The following is a 7413-nucleotide window of genomic DNA, read 5'->3' on the forward strand; positions in this document are numbered from 1 at the left end:
GATTACAATCTGCGTTCAAACCTTTCACGAATCTTGAAAACACCTCAATCGAGAGGATGATCCAACCACACGTTATCTACGAAAGGGAGAACTTATGCATATGGGCATGCACCTGGAAAACTCTCGGAACCTGAGTAAACGTTTAACACGTATCTGTGCTAGCTCATTTGGCATTGTTATTACCAAAAATAACATTACAATTCCTTTTCAAAATAGCCAATTTTGTCACTGCTTCAACAAATCAACTTCAATTTTTTTTTTCCGAATAAACCTTATTATAAAGATTACCCGTTCATCATCGTTACCGGAGAACAGTTTATATTCCACCACATTAGCAATACACTTACCAGCAACTTCATTACTCATTGGCTTAAGTCTCTCTGAAGAACTATTATATTTATTCATTAAAACTCTATCATATACTCATCCACATCTTATAACGAGAATTGCCATACTAGTTATTGGGAATTAGCAATCAGTATTTTGAATCTCGCAGCATTTCTACATCAATAGTTATATGTATACATATAACGTTTATCTCTTAGAATTATGATTTCCCATTCTAATGTAGTGACCCGAACTTTTCCATGTTTATATATATTAATTGAGATTGATATTTACATGATTAAATGTTTCCAACATGTTAAGCAATCAAACTTGTTAAGACTTGATTAATTGAAATATGTTTCATATAGACAATTGACCACCCAAGTTGATCGGTGATTCACGAACGTTAAAACTTGTAAAAACTATATGATGACATATATATGGATATATATATATAGTTAACATGATACTATGATAAGAAAACATATCATAAAGTATATTAACAATGAACTACATATGTAAAAACAAGACTACTAACTTAATGATTTTTAAACGAGACATATATGTAACGATTATCGCTGTAAAGACATTTAATGTATATATATATCATATTAAGAGATATTCATACATGATAATATCATGATAATATAATAATTTAAAATCTCATTTGATATTATAAACATTGGGTTAACAACATTTAACAAGATCGTTAACCTAAAGGTTTCAAAACAACACTTACATGTAACGACTAACGATGACTTAACGACTCAGTTAAAATGTATATACATGTAGTGTTTTAATATGTATTTATACACTTTTGAAAGACTTCAATACACTTATCAAAATACTTCTACTTAACAAAAATGCTTACAATTACATTCTCGTTCAGTTTCATCAACAATTCTACTCGTATGCACCCGTATTCGTACTCGTACAATACACAGCTTTTAGATGTATGTACTATTGGTATATACACTCCAATGATCAGCTCTTAGCAGCCCATGTGAGTCACCTAACACATGTGGGAACCATCATTTGGCAACTAGCATGAAATATCTCATAAGATTACAAAAATATGAGTAATCATTCATGACTTATTTACATGAAAACAAAATTACATATCCTTTATATCTAATCCATACACCAACGACCAAAAACACCTACAAACACTTTCATTCTTCAATTTTCTTCATTTAATTGAACTCTCTCAAGTTCTATCTTCAAGTTCTAAGTGTTCTTCATAAATTCCAAAAGTTCTAGTTTCATAAAATCAAGAATACTTTCAAGTTTGCTAGCTCACTTCCAATCTTGTAAGGTGATCATCCAACCTCAAGAAATCTTTGTTTCTTACAGTAGGTTATCATTCTAATACAAGGTAATAATCATATTCAAACTTTGGTTCAATTTCTATAACTATAACAATCTTATTTCAAGTGATGATCTTACTTGAACTTGTTTTCGTGTCATGATTTTGCTTCAAGAACTTTGAGCCATCCAAGGATCCATTGAAGCTAGATCCATTTTTCTCTTTTCCAGTAGGTTCATCCAAGGAACTTAAGGTAGTAATGATGTTCATAACATCATTCGATTCATACATATAAAGCTATCTTATTCGAAGGTTTAAACTTGTAATCACTAGAACATAGTTTAGTTAATTCTAAACTTGTTCGCAAACAAAAGTTAATCCTTCTAACTTGACTTTTAAAATCAACTAAACACATGTTCTATATCTATATGATATGCTAACTTAATGATTTAAAACCTGGAAACACGAAAAACACCGTAAAACCGGATTTACGCCGTCGTAGTAACACCGCGGGCTGTTTTGGGTTAGTTAATTAAAAACTATGATAAACTTTGATTTAAAAGTTGTTATTCTGAGAAAATGATTTTTATTATGAACATGAAACTATATCCAAAAATTATGGTTAAACTCAAAGTGGAAGTATGTTTTCTAAAATGGTCATCTAGACGTCGTTCTTTCGACTGAAATGACTACCTTTACAAAAACGACTTGTAACTTATTTTTCCGACTAGAAACCTATACTTTTTTTGTTTAGATTCATAAAATAGAGTTCAATATGAAACCATAGCAATTTGATTCACTCAAAACGGATTTAAAATGAAGAAGTTATGGGTAAAACAAGATTGGATAATTTTTCTCATTTTAGCTACGTGAAAATTGGTAACAAATCTATTCCAACCATAACTTAATCAACTTGTATTATATATTATGTAATCTTGAGATACCATAGACACGTATACAATGTTTCGACCTATCATGTCGACACATCTATATATATTTCGGAACAACCATAGACACTCTATATGTGAATGTTGGAGTTAGCTATACAGGGTTGAGGTTGATTCCAAAATATATATAGTTTGAGTTGTGATCAATACTGAGATACGTATACACTGGGTCGTGGATTGATTCAAGATAATATTTATCGATTTATTTCTGTACATCTAACTGTGGACAACTAGTTGTAGGTTACTAACGAGGACAGCTGACTTAATAAACTTAAAACATCAAAATATATTAAAAGTGTTGTAAATATATTTTGAACATACTTTAATATATATGTATATATTGTTATAGGTTTGTGAATCAACAGTGGCCAAGTCTTACTTCCCGACGAAGTAAAAATCTGTGAAAGTGAGTTATAGTCCCACTTTTAAAATCTAATATTTTTGGGATGAGAATACATGCAGGTTTATAAATGATTTACAAAATAGACACAAGTACGTGAAACTACATTCTATGGTTGAATTATCGAAATCGAATATGCCCCTTTTTATTTTAGTCTGGTAATCTAAGAATTAGGGAACAGACACCCTAATTGACGCGAATCCTAAAGATAGATCTATCGGGCCCAACAAGCCCCATCCAAAGTACCGGATGCTTTAGTACTTCGAAATTTATATCATATCCGAAGGGTGTCCCGGAATGATGGGGATATTCTTATATATGCATCTTGTTATTGTCGGTTACCAGGTGTTCACCATATGAATGATTTTTATCTCTATGTATGGGATGTGTATTGAAATATGAAATCTTGTGGTCTATTGTTACGATTTGATATATATAGGTTAAACCTATAACTCACCAACATTTTTGTTGACGTTTTAAGCATGTTTATTCTCAGGTGATTATTAAGAGCTTCCGCTGTCGCATACTTAAATAAGGACGAGATTTGGAGTCCATGCTTGTATGATATTGTGTAAAAACTGCATTCAAGAAACTTATTTTGTTGTAACATATTTGTATTGTAAACCATTATGTAATGGTCGTGTGTAAACAGGATATTTTAGATTATCATTATTTGATAATCTACGTAAAGCTTTTTAAACCTTTATTGATGAAATAAAGGTTATGGTTTGTTTTAAAATGAATGCAGTCTTTGAAAAACGTCTCATATAGAGGTCAAAACCTCGCAACGAAATCAATTAATATGGAACGTTTTTAATCAATAAGAACGGGACATTTCAGTTGGTATCCGAGCGTTGGTCTTAGAGAACCAGAAAATTTGCATTAGTGTGTCTTATCGAGTTTGTTAGGATGCATTAGTGAGTCTGGACTTCGACCGTGTTTTCTTTAAAAATGATTGCTTAACATTTTTGTTGGAAACTATATATTTTTAACATATGAATATTATGTGATATATTAATCTTTTAACGTGTTTGATATTATGTGATAGATGTCTACCTCTAGAACAAGTCCCATTGACTCACCTAATAATAATGAAGAGTCAAATGTAAATTGGAATGATTTGTGGACTGATTCACAAGTTCCCGAAGAGGAACCGGAAGAAGAGTCGGAACCGGAAGAAGAATCGGAACCGGAAGAAGAATCGGAACCGGATGAAGAAATAGAACCGGTGGGGGAAATAATAAAACGGTTAAGTAAAAGAAAATCCTCAACCAACCGACCAAAGTTAATTATGGTCAATGGTGTTTCCGCCAAGGAAGCAAAATATTGGGAGGATTACCAATTCTCCGATGAATCGGATTTCGACGAGAATTCCGATGATGTTATAGAAATTACCCCAACTGAATTTAAAAAGGCAAAAGAAAATAATAAGGGAAAGGGCATAAAAATAGAGAAATCTAATTCCAACCCCGATGAACTTTATATGTATCGTCAACCCCCGAAGTCCTTAAGTTGTAACAATGACCCGGGAACCTCTAAACCACCAGGTTTTTCTAAACCAATGTGGACAACGACGGCTCGTATTAGGGGAACATCATATATCCCTAGAAACTTGGCAAAACGAACCAAAACCGAAGAAGAAGAAACGAGCGAGTCGGAATAAGATAGTTGTATTCGTGTGGTGTAATATATGTAATATAGTGTTCTTATGCTTTATGATATATGTAAAAATTGCTTGTATTAATAAGTATTTTTTTTATGAATCTAACTCTTGTCTATTTTACAGTTTAAAAACACAAAATGGATAGACAACCCAATATTTTAAGAGACCTACCCGGAGACATGATTGATGAAATTTTGTCTAGAGTCGGCCAGAATTCTTCGGCACAACTATTTAAGGCGAGATCAGTTTGTAAGACATTCGAAGAACGTTCCAAGAATGTCTTGGTTTATAAGAGACTTTCGTTTGAAAGATGGGGGATATCACATTGGGAAACCCATAAGTTACGATGTGTTTACTTTGACGCATATATTGCGGGGAACCCAAATGCTATTTTACGCAACGGGTTAAGAAATTATTTTGACTCAATATATCCGAATATTGGACTTCGTGATTTAGAAAAAGCGGCTAACATGCAACATAAAGAAGCATGTTATGCTTACGGATTAGTAATGTTCGCTTCTCACCAAAGTGAGAACAAGAACATCGGGCTACAACTATTAAACAAAACGTTTCCACAAGTGACGGAGTCGGTAATTGGAGTAAGAAATGAGGTTTTTAGATTATTACGGGACTGTTGGACATTACGTATCCCTCGTCCCTTTGATGACGTTACAACACGCTGTCTTATCAACGGCCATAACGGTTATGTTGCACAAGACCAAGGATGGGAAGTAGTCCTAGTAAAACCAGAATGCATGACTTGTTTCTGGACGTATGAATTACGTGTCTTTATTGCCTTTGCTGAACGACTTGTGTACTAGCTAGAATTATCTTCACAACTATCTTGTATCAAAGTTATTGTGTGCTATATTTCATGCTTTATGTAAAATAAGCGGTATTGTAAGTTTGTAAAATATGGTATAAAAGTTTGAACGCGAAATATTATTATAATCAGTTTTTCATATAGAATTGTAGTAGTTGAATTGTATATTAGCTACTAAGTATGAACTTAACGGGTAGGTACTACCCGAATTTAAACTTATAAAACGCTAATATGAAGAAAAAGCTTTTATAAATGAGTTCATATTATGCTACGAAATACTATTAACTACTCTTAATATTCTGTATGATTAACTTGTTCCATTTAACTATTTTGAAGGAAATGGCACCGACTACTCGACACACCGTGAATATGAATGAAGAGGAATTCCGTACTTTTCTAGCTTCAAACATAGCCGCAGTACAGGCTGCGCTACATACCAACAATAACCTTGGATCTAGCAGTACAGGAAATCGTGTAGGATGCACCTACAAAGAATTCACTGCCTGCAAACCTTTGGAATTTGATGGAACCGAAGGACCGATCGGATTGAAACGGTGGACCGAGAAGGTTGAATCGGTGTTTGCCATAAGTAAGTGTACTGAAGAGGACAAAGTGAAGTACGCTACGCATACCTTCACAGGTTCTGCGTTAACATGGTGGAATACCTATCTAGAGCAAGTGGGACAAGATGATGCGTACGCACTACCGTGGTCAGCATTCAAGCACTTGATGAACGAGAAGTACCGTCCCAGAACCGAGGTCAATAAGCTCAAGACAGAACTTAGAGGGTTACGAACCCAAGGATTTGATATTACCACGTACGAAAGACGATTCACAGAATTGTGCCTATTGTGTCCGGGAGCATTCGAAGATGAGGAAGAGAAGATCGACGCGTTTGTGAAAGGATTACCGGAAAGAATCCAAGAAGATATAAGTTCACACGAGCCCGCCTCCATACAACAGGCATGTAGAATGGCTCACAAACTAGTGAACCAGATTGAAGAAAGAATTAAAGAACAGACTACTGAAGAGGCCAATGTGAAGCAAGTCAAAAGAAAGTGGGAGGAAAACGGTGATAAGAATCACCAATACAGCAACAACAGCAATTACAACAATAATCGCAACAATCATCCCAACAATCGCAACATCAATCGCAACTACAACAAACGGCCCAACAACAACAACAACAACAACAGCAACTACAACAATCATCCCAACAACAATAATAACCGCAACAACAACAACAATCAGAAGCAGCTATGCCAAAGGTGTGAAAAGAATCACTCGGGGTTCTGCACCAAATTTTGCAACAAGTGTAAAAGAAATGGTCATAGCGCGGCGAAGTGTGAGGTCTACGGACCAGGGGTTAATAGAACGAAAGGAACAAATGGTGTCGGAACGAGTAATGGCGGAGCAAGTAGTGTCGGAGCAAGTTATGCCAATGTAGTTTGTTTTAAATGTGGAAAACCAGGCCACATTATTAGAAATTGCCCGAACCAGGAGAACACGAATGGACAAGGCCGTGGAAGAGTTTTCAATATTAATGCGGTAGAGGCACAGGAAGACCCGGAGCTTGTTACGGGTACGTTTCTTATTGACAATAAATCTGCTTACGTTTTATTTGATTCGGGTGCGGATAGAAGCTATGTGAGTAGAGATTTTTGTGCTAAATTAAGTTGTCCATTGACGCCTTTGGATAGTAAATTTTTACTCGAATTAGCAAATGGTAAATTAATTTCAGCAGATAATATATGTCGAAATCGAGAAATTAAACTGGTTAGCGAAACATTTAAGATTGATTTGATACCAGTAGAGTTAGGGACTTTTGATGTGATAATCGGTATGGACTGGTTGAAAGAAGTGAAAGCAGAGATTGTTTGTTACAAAAATGCAATTCGCATTATACGAGAAAAAGGAAAACCCTTAATGGTGTACGGAGAAAAGGGC

This window comes from Rutidosis leptorrhynchoides, chromosome 11 (genome assembly GCF_046630445.1).
Source record: "Rutidosis leptorrhynchoides isolate AG116_Rl617_1_P2 chromosome 11, CSIRO_AGI_Rlap_v1, whole genome shotgun sequence".
Lineage (NCBI taxonomy): Eukaryota > Viridiplantae > Streptophyta > Magnoliopsida > Asterales > Asteraceae > Rutidosis > Rutidosis leptorrhynchoides.